Genomic DNA, 15,418 nt, shown 5'->3' on the forward strand with positions numbered 1-15,418 from the left:
CTGATGGTTATGGAAAAATAGCTGATGGTGGTCGAGAAGTCTGCCCAACCTCGGATCGAACCAGAGACCTACTTTTAGATCGCCAGTCTAACGTGCTCCCAAGCGCCTATCACGTCGCTTCAAAATTAAAATTCCCATTCTCAACAAAGTGCACATTAGAATTTTCTTTTATTTGATACTCTATTCGATTTACATGATAACATGACTGTGTATTAATGTGCAGGTGTCGAGATCGACGCTCAAGTGCTGCCTGGTCATAAAATGGAAGTAGAGATTATTCTACCAGGAGATGTGTACCAAGGAACTGTCACTTATGCTCTCAGTGATGGATCTCCATTCGGACGATTCCTCTTCGACTCAATCCCAGGACCCAACTGCGAATGTGTCCCTGAAACTACCATCATTGTACCTGGTAAGGAAAAGAGGAAAATCCCCCCCTTGATGACGTTTTGGACTGATTACTCAAAGATAACCATGAAGCAACTTGTTCTTGTGTTTCTGCTACTAGATGGAACAGTGTGCCAGGAAAACTTAATAACTTACAAAATAACTGTAAGAAGCAGCCTAGGAACCTAAAAAATATTTTAATATTAGGAAGAAAACGCCGAATTTATTATTTTTATCAAGTTTTTGATTTGATTCATTTTTGAACTAACATTAATGAATGATTGGATGATTTTTAGATTAAATCTGTTTTTTTTTCATATATCGAACAGGATCCAAGGTGCATCTTAAGATAGAGAACTGCGATTAAACTAAAACTCGTTCACAAAAGTAAACGCTGAATTCGCAATCTCACATAGTGTGAACATTTTATTCAGATTAAATAAATAATAAAAAATATATAAAGATAAATAAAGATAAAGAATAAATAATAAAGAAATTTTAAAGTAATATTAATGAATACTTGGATGATTTGTAGATAATATTTGATGGTTTCAAGTGTCTTTAACCTTTTGGTTCTAATCTGAGTATTATCCCGATTCAATTTGTGTAGAATGGTCACCGTGGTCTGGATGGAGTGGATGTGACTGTGTCTCCTGTGGAAAACTGGGAAGACAGACCAGGACCAGGAGCTGCACTGACCCAGCACTCGAGGTCAGTCACCTATCTACTCCATTCGTACTTGCAAAACTTTTTGGTTCTAAGATAGAACTTTTTTTGGCAAATAGCTGTTTCAGCGAAGCAATCTTGTCTAACAAATTTTTACGGAAAATGTTTCAATAAGCAAAAATTAGCAGTTAGCGATGCCAATTTACCCAATGATCTTTCCAATGGTCTGACCAATTCGATTGCAAGATAGCGGTCGCTATTTCGAAGATGTTCGAGTTAAGCGGATAGTTAAGCATGTAATACCATGCTCGGTTGTGGTAGTTTCATATCAGGTTCCACGAACCAAGGAGGTATGGCCGTGAAGTTACGTGCAAGCGAGCCGACGTTAGAAAGAGCCGACGTTAGAAAACTCGGAAATCTGACTTGATTGATATAAAAAGAGCCGAAGGAAAAAAGTTGCCTTTAATTACACTAAATTGTTTGTTGATTACCAAGAAAAGAACTTAATTGGGTTAATGGGTCTCATGTTCGTGATTGTGATAGCTTCAAGTCCAATAAGCCACTTAGGTATGTCCATGGCCAGAAATATTTTCAAGATAATTTTTTAATAAATCGCTTTCAGTTTCTTTTTCTAGAAAATATTAACATTTCATTTCTCAAATACTCGGATATGATTGGTTGAGAATTTGGTAGTCTCATTTCAGATGATGATCTGCAAATTATTGTTTTAACCAGCAATTAGTACGTCGAGGGACTTTCATGCAATCGGTTGTTAATGGCCATGCCTCTCACGCCCTGTCGGATGTAATCCGGAAATCTTAGGTGCGATATCACGGCAAAGCCGCGACGCGCGAGAGGCGTGCCCACCGACTGCTTAGTACTCCAATTTGAGTAATTCGCATAGCATGGCGTAATTTATTCTATTTTGTTCAACATAGTAAACGCTTGCGTGTAGTAAACGCTTGCGTGAAAAGTTATTAGTCGTCTCTGATTGGTTCATAAATTGGTGGCTGAAATTCATTAATAGAAAGGGGGGCTATTGTTGAATTTCAGCGAGTAATTTAGAAACCAATCAGAAGACTAATTGCTTAAAAGACCCCAACATTAATCAATTAGATTTCCTTTCATTTTTGTCAATATGGCACGCTGTTTACTCTCATGGCGTTAGACAGTTATAATTGCGAGTTCAAACACTCGCTGAAGACAGCCATTTGTCAATTAATGTGACTTGACTCTGACGAGACCATCTTCGAACCCCTCTGCATCGTTCGCGACTCGATTTTACGATATTTCGAATTTTCTAGAGCGAACAGAAGTTCTGGAATTGATAGAAATTGATGATTTCGAAGCTCTCTCAAAACTTTTTGTCACTCTTTTTTAATTTACAAAGAAAGAGCAAAATGCATTTTTTCATCAATGATTTACCCCTCAATGAGAGGAGATAAAAACTCTTAAAGTAGCAAAAGAAGAAATGTGATCCAAAGTGGTGTTAATCTTGGTATCTGATTGAATTTTATCTGATAACACATTTAATCAACCACGATTGCACCCCAAACTTAGTTTCTTTAAAAATTATTGTTTTTGTTTTAATGTATTTCAAAGTGACTGAATGTGCGTCTCAAAGTCTTAATCCAAGTCATGGCCAAAGTGTATGAGTCTAAATGCAAGTCTTGGCCAAGACTTGGCAAGTCTTATTCCAAACTAACTTTTGAGACTATTTTTTTTAATATTTTGAGTTTTTCTCGACTAATGCATTATACAGAGTGTGACTAAAGCAGGAGTAATGAAAGAACGGGTTGAATAATTATCATAATGCACATTTTAATAGATCAATTGAGAATGGACAGTTCACTCCGTGACATCTGATTCAACAATTCTAACTGACTTAACAATTCTAACGTTAACTCTGATTTAACAATTCTAATCTTGACATTATTTTCAATTTTTAAAAATTGTTAATTTTTTGGTTGCCATGCTATTGCGGACCTAATGTAATGCCAAATTAAAACTGGGCAAAACAATATTAAATCTTTTTGTTCTTTTTTCAAAGCAATGGCTATTGCGTGGTTGTAGTCAGCAGTTTTGTATAAATCTGAGCCAAAAATTGCAAGTCTAAATCCCCATCTTTCATCCATTATTTGATGAACATGAATGGGAAGCTTCAATGGTGATTTCTAGCAAATAATTTTTCATGGTCATTAGAATTGGAATGCTGTTCAAACATTATAGTTATAATTTGCTTTATATTTGAAGATTGGAAGATAACCATGATCTGAAAGTTTTCATTTCTAACTAGAAAAAAAATTTAATGAATATTTTGTGAGTGTTTGATGAATGTTGTTTTGTGTAGGGGTATGGTAACAATGACTTCTGTGGTGGACCAAGTCAGCAGTTCAGAGAGTGCAGTATGGACAGTTCACTCTGTGACATCTCAGCTCCTAATGCCACTGAGAACAACTGTAAGTTATAATGAGTACACACTAAATAAAATTAAGGTGTTTTTAACTAAAAATTAAATTAACTTATCTAAACTGGTTAGGTAAATCTGCCTTTCCTTAACTCACCTTAACCTAAACTAACTTTACCTCAACTTTGCCGTAAAATTTAAGGCCTCACAATCTTAACAAAAGCCTTAACTTTACTCTAACTTGCCTTAAAATTACCTTAAACTTAAATTGTAACCTTAACGGTAGCGTTAAATTTATCTTAACTTTGCCTTAATTTACCTTAAAAATTTAAACTAGCAAAGAGGTAAATTTACCTTAAATTTAAGGCAAGGCAGGCTAAATTGGTTCGCGACCGAGAACAACTGTAAGTTATTTGGTCGTTTGTTGCACAAACGTTTCTCTTACTTAAGAACATTGTTCCTCAGAAAGAAGTATTGAGAAAATCAAAGTTAAATCTCTTTTCAAGTCGAAGTTAAGTTAAACAACACTAGGATGATTTACTACACTCCAGTTTTGTAACAATTATTTATCTCTTTTATTTCGACTGCTACGGTTAACAGTGTTTTTTAGATAGTAGTTATGCTTTACAAAAGTGAACAAAATTTCTGAATTAAAACAAAAATGTTTTGCATTTAGATCTCTCGTGTCATAGAAAGCTAAATAACTCAGTAGATAGTGTATATAAGCATTATGTACAGTACACACACACTTTTTAGGGACAATGTCGCAGTTTTTTCAAACAAATTCCAATAAATGTGATCAAAAAGACTTACGGTTGATGCTTGGACTTTTTGCTATTCCGTGCCATCAATTTGTCATCCATCCTTACGAGTATTTTATGCGATCTCTTCTCGTTCCGAATTATTCGCTATATGACTAATGATGTTGCACTCTTACTTTTTATATTTTTGAATACTTTTGTCGTTGGGCAAACAAACTGAGTTCAAAATGGTTTATGACTGTACGATTACGAATTTAATAACCAAACGTGAATCAAATTACTATTCAACATGTGAACGGTTTTTGTTCCAGGTGGTGTGGTACCCGGAACGACCTTCTCAGAATGCGCGAATCAATGCAGTCTCACATGTATGAGTGCGACATCACCCGAGTCTTGTAATGACGACGACGCCGAATGTGAGCCAGGCTGTGTGTGCCCAACTGGGATGGTTCTGGATGTGAGTGCGGAACAGTGTGTGGTCCCACAGTCCTGTTCTTGTTACGACTTCGTCTGTGATTCGTTTGTTGAGAATGGAGCCACAGATTCGCCCACTTGTTGTCCTGAAAGAACTTGGTAAGTTTCATAGGCAATTTACACAATCCTGGTTTTTTCATAACCCAGGCCGAGGTGGACAGACCGAAGTGACCTCTGATCAGACAATCTTCGAGCGCACACATGTTCCCGGTGCGCTCGAATTACATTGTCTACAAAAGGCTTCGAGCGCACTTTAGTCTGGACAATGGTCTGATCAGAGGCAATTTCGAGTGCGACCTCAACCTGGGAAGTAGAGCTTCATAAGGGCGGAAAGAGAGTAATTTTAAAGTGTAAAAATAAGAAAGAGTGTAAAAAAGAGTGTAATATTAAGTAGATAGTGTAATCATAAAGTGTGTAGAAATAAGAATTTTCACTTTTATTCTACGTATTATTCTTAAAATCACACTTCTAAATTACACTCTTTCCATCCTCATTAAGCGGAGAACTAACGGTGAAAAAAATTTTGCACTCTTTACACTTTTTCCCCGTTATTTTCGGGGAAAATCCTCGAGCCGGGTTGCAGGCTGGACACTACTATGGGTTAAAAGTTACAAGAAAAGTCCATTGTCATTATAAAAATAATAATTAATATGCATACTAAATTAATGATGCTGTTGATGTATAAGTTAGCCCGACTTGGTGTAACTCTGTTGAATTCACTAGGAAAACCTGCGGCAGGAGATGTAAGTCAGGATTTGGGAGTGACAAGACCCAGAATGTCTAGGGGGTAGACTAAAATTGACCAAAATTACATGGTTGAGGTACCTAGTTAAGGGAAATTTTAAAAGGAAATTTCGGCCAAGCACGTGCCGAGCAAAGGTATTTAAATCATCAGTCTATATTTTAGTGGTGAAAACCAGGCATTCGTCTAGAACCGCAGTAACCCGTTCCGTTCCAATTGAAATATAGTCAAAAAGAAATCCAAATGGCTTCAGTAGTCGCGTAGATTGCTTTGAGCTCTAACTTAAAGTTTTAAAAAGTGGCTCTCTAGAATCCACCACTGTGAGAGAGGTCAATTTGGAACTTGTAAATAATTGTAATAATAATAAAAATGAATTCAAAGCAAATATGGTTTCCACCATCTTGGTTTTGCCCCACTTAGGGGAGGTTCAATTTTGATTAAGGATTTCTAATGGATCCCATCCAGAAAGATAGCAGTGGTATCTGAATTTAGATTAAAAGACAATCAATAAAAAGAACCCAATATTTTCAGCTCCTGTGTCAATGGTCAACTGGAGTGTACAGGAGAGTGTCCAGTAGACTGTGCCGCCACAGAATGGAGTGACTGGACAACCTGCGACAGCCAGTGCAAGAGATCCAGAGTCAGGTGATTAAATCAATCCCTAGTTTGCACAAAAAAATTTCTCTCAACCTTAAGACCCATATTTCCAATTAAAACTCATACAAAACTCTGACTATGCCCTCATTGTCTAATATAAAATTATTTAAAAATTGATGAAAAAACCTATTAATTTCTGCCGAAGACATGTTTTCAATTTCTTCGATGATTTCATCATCGTAAACAAGACGCATTTTGAGGATGCGCCTCATACTACGATTGAGAAACTGTGGCATAGATTTGTACCTAGACTTGCAAAATTTTTGATTAACCGCTTACCTTTCTAGGTAGTTTTGCAATGAAAAGACTTTTGAAATAGGTGAAGTGTTAAAATGCGTCCTTAAGTGTTTAAGTATTCGTTTTGGTACATCTTAGAAAAATATTTTTGATGCTAAATAAATCCTAGGTTTTACTCTTTCCTTCTAAATGCTTTCAAACTTTTTTCGAAAGAAATCGGTCGCACGAGAAGTTTGATGACATTGGCGATTGACCTGATTGGCGCAATTTTCATAGACCCGTATACAAAGCCTCTGTATCGTATTATTGGCAGTCAGTATGTTCTAAAAGCTTTTATCATCTGTGTTTCCCTCAAAATATTTCTCGGCCTGTAAAAATAGAGCAATTTGAAAAAAGTTTTACAGGAACATGTTTTGAGTGGTTTGCTATACCGCTTTCATTGTCTCTCGATATACTCATTTAGCTGAAACTTTTTTTCTTCAATTTTTATGCTCTCCGAACAATATTATTTTTGAAAAAACCACGTTTTTTTAAGTGTTCCGTGTGTTTCCTATGAGCATTTCGTTCATATTACGTAATGCTTTGATGTGACCTTCTTCCGTTTCATATGCCCAGCTTCTTCGCTTTACAGCAACTTTACCAACATATAAAATTAACTCTAGATTTGTGGCTGATGTCATTCATGTAGATAATAAATACCAGATGTCCAAAAAGGCAACAATGTGGCCTTCAATACGTTTCCTTTCAGAATATTATCAGCAACTGAAGTATATTGCTTTCAGTTGAAAAAATATGCTTCTGAAATCTATAATTGACCAGGGAGAACGTATCTATACCATTTTTGCTGTAAGACTTTGTGATCATTATTACTTAACGCTTTTTTGGTATAGAAAGGTGCATTTTATTTTTGTCGCTGTTGTTGTAAAATATTGATCTTTTTATCTACCACAGTTGCAAGGGCATCCGCCATGCTCGCTCGACGCCGAAATTAAATTGGATCTGAGAAAACCTCAGCAGTGCCTAGACTGTTTTGGTTTTCCATAAATCTTAACAACGAAGTTGGCCTGAAATCTGATGGTTCAATTTTTTCGACATTTGAAGAAAGATAAAATTTTTGCGATATTCAGACCCTCTGAGTAATGTCTCGTTTCTTTGCTTCTGCTAAACAATAGTTTTAGAGCACCTGTTTAACAGACAGAGAATTTTTTATAATCAGGTTGTTCATGTGATTGAGTTTTCTTGCTTCTTTTCTAGATAGTGATCTGAAAAATATACTTTGCGTTTCGTTTGTCTATCGTGACAAGAAAATATACTTTGAAGTGAGAATATAACTTTTCCCAATCTTTGAGAAAAACTCCTTTACTTCTTCTCTTGTTCTTTGCGAGCCCAGTCTTTTTGAGGACTCAGCTTTGCTCGCTAATAAATTATACAGCTGAAAAAACATTTTCTGTTTTTTGGTTTGTTGTCAATTAGATGTTGAAAAAGAAAATTGGTGTTTCGACCGGATGAGTGTTCTCAGATTTATCCAAAGTTTTTTAATCAATCTAAATAATTTCTTCACAGATTTCCTTACAAGAAAAGTTTCTGGGTGGTGATTTTATAATGCTTCAGTGGGCATTCCCTATAATTTTTTTAGGGCGTCGTCAATCGTTACAATTTCTAAGCTTTTCCCGTTGACCTCAGGTTGATATGTAAGATCAATTTTGAAATTTGGTTTGTCGTTGCGTCCTACAAGTCCTCTCACAATGACACGGGGCCCAATTCGCTCACCGTTCAATCGGCTAGTTATTGATTTTTCAATTACTAAAGAGTCGACGTTTCCTTCTTTTAGGAGAGCAAGGTGACTTGACTTTGCTAGTTCGTTGTTAACAATATGTATAGTTGAGGTGGTGTATAACAGTGGGCTAACTTGTTTGCGTCCGAGTCAGTTGGGGCGTTAATTGTTTTATTTTGTTTTGGTTTACAAATTGAACAGAACAACTGACATTGATTTTTGCGTGTTTCCTATTAATCCACTTGAGCGTAGCTAGGAGGGAGTGGAAAAACTTTGATCGGAGGTATACTATTATTGGTTTGTTGCAGCATGAGAGGACAATCTGCTGATTTCTAAAACAGACAGTTTCTATCCAAAACAAAATTATTTCAAGTGACACAAAAATCAATGAGGTCCTGTGCCAATGGAGTATCCTCTTCCTGAAATATTAGCGGGAACATGTCGCCTTTTTGGCCAACATAGGTCAAATTGCACCCTAATACAGGTAACTTTGTTTAGTACTTCAGTTTTTATTTTTTTTCAAAAAACTACTTGATTGTACGCAAGCTTGTTTTTGCTTTCCTCGTTACAAAAAGACTGAGATCTTTTGCGTTTGTGCTTCCCCCAATATGTTATTCTTTTCTCCCAATTACAGAGCATGTGTCTTTACATGGCAAATCAGTGTCTGTTGAATATGTTATGTGCATCTGGGTGTCAACTTATATGCACCCATTAAGCTGGTCGCGCAAAGGGAAAAGTTCCTGAATTTGTACTCCAATGAACCAGTGAAGATTTTTTGCTTGAGGTTTCTTCTGTATCAGAAAAAAGCTTTCAATTAGTCACTCCCCTCATTTGATCTCTGTTCTTCTATCTCTGATGTCTAAAGAGCTGTTGTAAATAAACGGATTTATTTCAAATTTGAATCTTCTGTTTCGTACCCCAGTGTTTCTGCGCCCCCAAATACAATCTTTTTATTGTTATATAACATTTTACTATGTAAGAATAGTCCATTGTGCAGGGGTTCAAAAAAAACAAAGATCCACAAACCGTATACACGTTACACTTCAAAGAACCACTCAAGGTAGCACTAAACAAAAATCTAGTTACACCAGCATTTTCTTTGAAAAAATCTTTGTTCAATGACAAACTATAATGTGTCTCCGAACACAAATACTTATGCGAGAAAGCTATTGGCTCTCTATACTTAATCAAAACTAGTATTTCGAATTGTTGTCCCCTGAAGACAAAATTGATTGCTTATACGAGCTGTTTTGCTCCAATATTCGTTTACACTTCCTATGTCTCACTATAACAAGATGAATATATTAATAATAGAAAAAGTTGCTCTGAAGTGGATACCAATCGCATATTGAACCAAAGAGGACTGAATCAGAAAACAAAACCCTAGCCACTTTATATACCGAAGTTTATGACATCCTATTGCTGATATCAGTATCTAGTAGCAACTGTAACATTAATATCAAAAATGTTTTTCAGTCAACTGCAAAAAACACGCGACAAATTGACCAAAATTAATTGGTTGTCCCAAAGACCCGCGTAAAGAAAATAATTTCAGTCTTTTTTAAGAGAGTCGCATTCCTTGCTAACATCATATCTAGAGCAGTTGGAAAAGAAGTAAGTGATATATCTTCAGTCCTTTCAACTAGAGGTACTTTGCGAAAAACAGCGAAATGGATTTGTGTACTTGAATAATATAATGCTACTGTGGCTCATGAAACACCAGTGGAAAACTAAAAACTGTGAACTGAAGTTCAATTAACTCAACATTTGGTTGCGAACCAATAGGCATGATTATCCCTGAAGCCTGTACTGCTACTACTAATGGCGATTAGTAAATTGGATACTGTCCTAGCTTAACTTTTGTTTCCTATATGTAATTGGGCAGGGCAGTCCAATTGTTTATTGAAATAAAATTTCTTTGAATCATGCCTTCGAATACTTGAGGTGTTTCTGAGCATTGCAAGTAGCGGTAAACTTTTAGTTGTCAACATTAATGTCGAATTATTTGAAATCGTGCAGTATCCACTAATTTTCAGTAAAGTACGGAAAAAATCCGCTCTAACATCAGATTTCCAAACTCTTTGTTAGTGGTTTCATGGCATTTTGCGTAAAACCTGTTTTGCATAATTAATCTGTAGCATATTTCCCTTGGAAATGAACACGTCGGTTGCAATCGTTGCATTGTACACTTCATTCACAATAGATAGAAGTTTATTTTGATTCTTGTGGCAATTTTTAGCGTGACCGTACGCCAATGAGCTGCCCTTACATTATTTTACAGACTTTTCACGATTGAGACCTTATTTGAAACTCTAACGCTTTCCGTTGCGGTCAGCTTCGTTGTTTTTTACAATATCTGCACCTATGCAGATTTTGTTTCAAAAATTAGAAGCGGATAATTGAAAAATTGAAGTTGGTGCGGCTGAACGGTTTATAATTTTTTTTGTTCTTAGCTTACGCTTATGTTTTGAATGTTACTCCGTTTGTTTTTTGATAATTCTGGTTTTAACTATTTTCTTTCTTTGCACTGGACAAACACTTACGCGTAAATTTTTTATGTTTCTCTTCAAATTATTCATGTATATATTCGGATGTTGTCATTCACCTTCTTTTTAATTTAAGAGAAAGCGCAAAAACTACAAACCTCCGCCCTTAATGTCCAGTTTTAATAGCAATCTGTAATCTCATCTGATCTATGAACTCGATTGTTTTTGTTGCAATTCCACTTATGTCGACAAAAGGTTTAAACATTTGACCACTAGATTTTTCGAGCATCAGATAAATGATTAACGGGTGGCCCAACATGTTTTTGAGTTCTCTGGGGCTTTATTAATGAACAGTCTTTGTTTATAAGCAACAGCCTTCATTTATGAGATAATAGATCAGTTCCCGTATATCGAAAAACTTATGACCATAGAAGCTCCACTTTAGTGTACTAGATCAGAGGAATAGCACTGAAACATTAATTGCAGAAAACTTGTTCCGCCTATAAAAAATTTGAATTGACATGTGTGCAACGTTAAACCGGTAATGAAACGAAAATCTCCCATTCAAAGCCTATTAAAAAAAGACTCATTTTAACAGTTTCAAAGTTCCTTTAACATTTTAAAAAACTTTAAGGTGGAAACCTATTGGAATTTTAGCAAATTTCGAAAAAGTAAATAGATAATCAAGATACATTACTGTATGCATGCATACTTGTACTTTTTACACTTAACAAGTTTTTAACTAAAACGATGTTATTGCGAAAACGTTTGAGTAAATTAACAATTTAATATCGACCTTTAACTCTTTTTAGCTATAACGTATAAAATCAGTAACCCTCCCGGCTTAGTGGGCATATAACTTTAGCGTCCCCAGGTACATGTGTGTTTTTTAATTAACCCGCTGTATAATATAACAACACTTGTAGTTGCTCGACAATTTGCGGATTCAGTGGTTTCTTGAATCAAATAATACACCTATTGAAGCCCATGAAAAATCCACACTAGCCGTTGCTCTTTTGAGCAAAGGGTGGTATACAGACATGTGGCACAATAATATGAGACTATTCGAGAAAATGGTGCATGATTTTTTCTATGACGTCCAAGTTGAGCCATCAAGAAGGCGAAAGTTTTTGCAACAAGTCTAGCACTGATAACCACACTCATTTTGACATCAAAGTAAACGGCTTGTGGGTTCCAATTCCATTAGAAATTTATTCGACCTGAAGTTATTAAGCCGTTAATTTAAAAGAATCTAAGGAAGCATATAAATTTCACGAGGCAAATAAAAATCTGAAATATCCTCAATGACTTTTGGAAATTGAAAAAAGCAATAATTTTTCTCTCGTAATTTCCTGCATGGGAGGCGCATGGTTCTCTGCAACAAGCACTATAAAGGAACTATCAAGAAAAACCTCCGAAAGAAAAGACGACTCGGATGCATTGGCACACATTCTGACGAAGGTAAGTTTTGCACTCGTACACTGCGCAATTATCTGTCTGACTAAACTTCTGAAGCTGTCAATAGTGCAGTTTTTAAGAGAAATAGTAGTAGTATTAGTTGTAGTAAAAGACTTAATTGCTTCATGAGGCATTATGTATCCAAGGAAATCCGAATAAACACCAAAAATGATAATTATCAACCTTTTCATTAACAAAAGCAAGTAGAAGAGTTTCAAGTTTATTTTAAAAAGATAGGAGTCCATAAAGATATTGAGACTCGCGCAAGTTTGAACTAAATTTCCCAGTCTCACAGCGCTAAACAAAAAGATCTTTTCACATATGGATTTCTTTGTTCTATTCAAATTCAAAATTGATTTGGGCGAGCTTCGCAAGCGTTGATTGTATTGAATTTGAATGAGTTGCATCGAATTTAAATCATATTTGCCCGTCAAGATTCTATTCAACATGGTAAGATCTTTGAATTGCAACATGCTGCAAATCGGCGTTAATTTACACTTTAAAAGTCTGTCTCGATACGAGCTTCCTGAGCAAGTCCACTTAGTACTTTTGATTTCAGAGCTCTCTAATTTTGTTGGTTCAGCACAAGAGGGAGACCAAAACTCAGATCCGTAAAGGAGAGTTGACAAAAAGAACGATTTGTACATTGTTAACTTGGTTTGAAGAGGTAAGTCAAAACGTAGATTTGTTTTGAGTGATGTCAGAAGAGAGAAACATAGCCAAGTCTTCTCAATATATGGACGTTCCATTTAAAGTTTTCAGGAAAAAATAGCTAATTTTTTTTACTGTATTCACGGGATGAACTACTTCAACCCCAATATTTAAAGAGCAGTGGCCATTGGTCTTTCCAATCAATAAAACTGAGTTTTGGAAAAATTAAACATCCTTGAGTTTCTCGTGGCCCAATTCAAACGTTGTTTTGTAAGTGTTTTTCAATGCTTTCACATCGTCAGCAAAGAGGTGAAAACTTGACACACTAGCAGAATGTAGGTCATTAATGAATACTAGAAAATACAAAGGTCCCAAAATTGAATCCTGTGGAACTCCGCTTGAAGCGGAAGCCCATGAAGATAAACAATTTTCAGCCTTGACACGCTGTTCTCTGTATGTGAAAACAGAAGCTAGCAAAACGTAATACTTTTCCACCAAATCAAAAGCTTCTCAAATTGTTTAAAAGTATTGAGTGTTGAACACAAACAAAAGCTTTGCTGAAATCTAAATATAGGCAAAATACGTCAGGATCTTTGTCATGAGCTTTGTAAATTTATTGAGTGTTGAACACTATCAAAAGTTTTGTTGAAGTCTTAATATAGGCAAAATACATCAGCATCTTTGTCATGAGCTTTGTAAATTTCATCAAGATACAGTATAAGTTGAGTTACTGTTGAGCGTCTTTTCATAAATCCGATTTGAAGAGGAGATATTCTCTTTCTGACAAAAGGATATAGAGCATTAAACATAATTCGTTCACACACTAGGGATAATTTACTTATGTTACTAATGTAAAAGAAATCGAATTGTCAAACTAAAATTACTTAAAACAAACGTTTTCGAACTTTACGTTCATCGTCAGGTTAAAACTGTTTTACAAATTGTTAAAAGATAAAATAAATTTGTATTTACATTTGTCTGAGACTACACTTAAAACAATTCTAGGAACTATTCTAAATAATTCAATCACAAATTTTTCCATATGTACGGTATTTAGACTATTTACAACTCATATTTACATCCGTTATCTATTTTTTGAAAACATTCCTATTCCGGATTTTTCGATTCTGGCCATGTTCTTGTTTTCTTAGGGTTATTCCGAATTTGCCCTAAACTTAAGTCTCCCTCTTGTGGAGGTTTTGCAAATTTCGTTTTGTCATGCGGAAAATTTTTTTTGCCCTATGTATCCTCATCTACTCAAAATTAAAATTTGAACTAATATTTTAACGTGAGTTACTGCCCCCTATATTCATGGCGTGTGTTTAGTGCCGGCTTCAGCTTGCTGATGTATATAGCTTCGATAATCATAAGTTTTTCTACCGTCCGACAGGCGTCAAGAATTTTCCATTCAATGTCATTCGTAGCGCCACGACCTTCAACCAGATGTTGACCCACCTGTGAATCCTTCTTTTGATGTTCTATTATCCTTGTGGTAACATGCCGGCTTGTTTGCCCAACATAGATGGATTCGCATCCATTACATTTAATATCATATACCACGTGGGATTTCAGGTCTCTATCGAAAGATGATTTCAGGGTGGGGAGGCATGATCCTAATTTCCGCGTCGTAAAAACCACTTGCAATTCGCATAATTTCTTCAATTTGCTTGCAAAGTTTTGAGTAAGGTTGCCTCTGTATTGTAGAAAAATAGTTGGCTTATCATAAGATCTAGTCTAGCTTTTTTGATGCTCTTTTGGTGTAAGACTGCATCCAGAATTTGGTAGGACTGCATACAGAATTTGAAGCCCGTTTTAAAAGTTGGTATGATCTTTGCTTTCTTCGATATTTTTGGATATGTCGAAGTTTCAGCAATGCTTTGAAAGAGTTTCATGACATGATAAGTTAAACTGGATCTTTTCCGTTTGTGCCCCCCCCCTTCCGTATTGCACGTTCGTCTGGGGGGTGAAAATGATATGCGCCCACTAAGCTGGGGGGCACAAACGGAAAAGATCCGTTAACCTATCTGTAGTCATCCGAAGAAAGTCCCCTGTAATTTTGTCAAAACCTTTACCGAGGGAAGCTTGAGATAAGGGGGCTTGAATATCGTCCATCGTAAAGCACAGCTTATTTAAGGGGTCCGTTGTCCAAAGTCGTCGAAATAACCAACGGCAGGCTGATAGACTCATAAAATAAGCATTGAAAGCATTCGCAATGGACGGGTACCCATTATGCATTGTACTTTGAGATATCATTTCAGTAGGTAAGTGCTCACTCTTGAGTCTCTTAATAAGACGAAAACAACTTGACGCGCCAGTATTATTTGAGGCAAATTGATCAAGATAAACTGCAGTGTCAAGTTCTATTGACACGTCTAGATCTCTGCTAAGTTCTTCTACCAACACAGAAGGAAACTTCCAATGATTTTTAACAACGTTGTTGCGTTTATTCAAAGCATGAATAGTGTGAGACGAATAGATCGTTTCATAGTTGTATAACTGCTAAGAAGATCATCCAGATATTTCAAAAAGAAATAGCTTTAATTGTAGAATCAAATTTGGTGTGAAAATTGTATTTTAAGTTTTTCATTAATCTCTTCAGATGTATCCTTGAGCATGGTGACTACGGTGGCAGAGAATGTGACGGAGGAGAATATCAGGAAGAATACTGTGACGAGGACACCTCTCAATGTGCAGTATGCCTCTACAATGGAACCGAGT

This window comes from Convolutriloba macropyga, chromosome 12 (assembly GCF_964194025.1).
Source record: "Convolutriloba macropyga chromosome 12, txConMacr16.3, whole genome shotgun sequence".
NCBI lineage: Eukaryota > Metazoa > Xenacoelomorpha > Acoela > Convolutidae > Convolutriloba > Convolutriloba macropyga.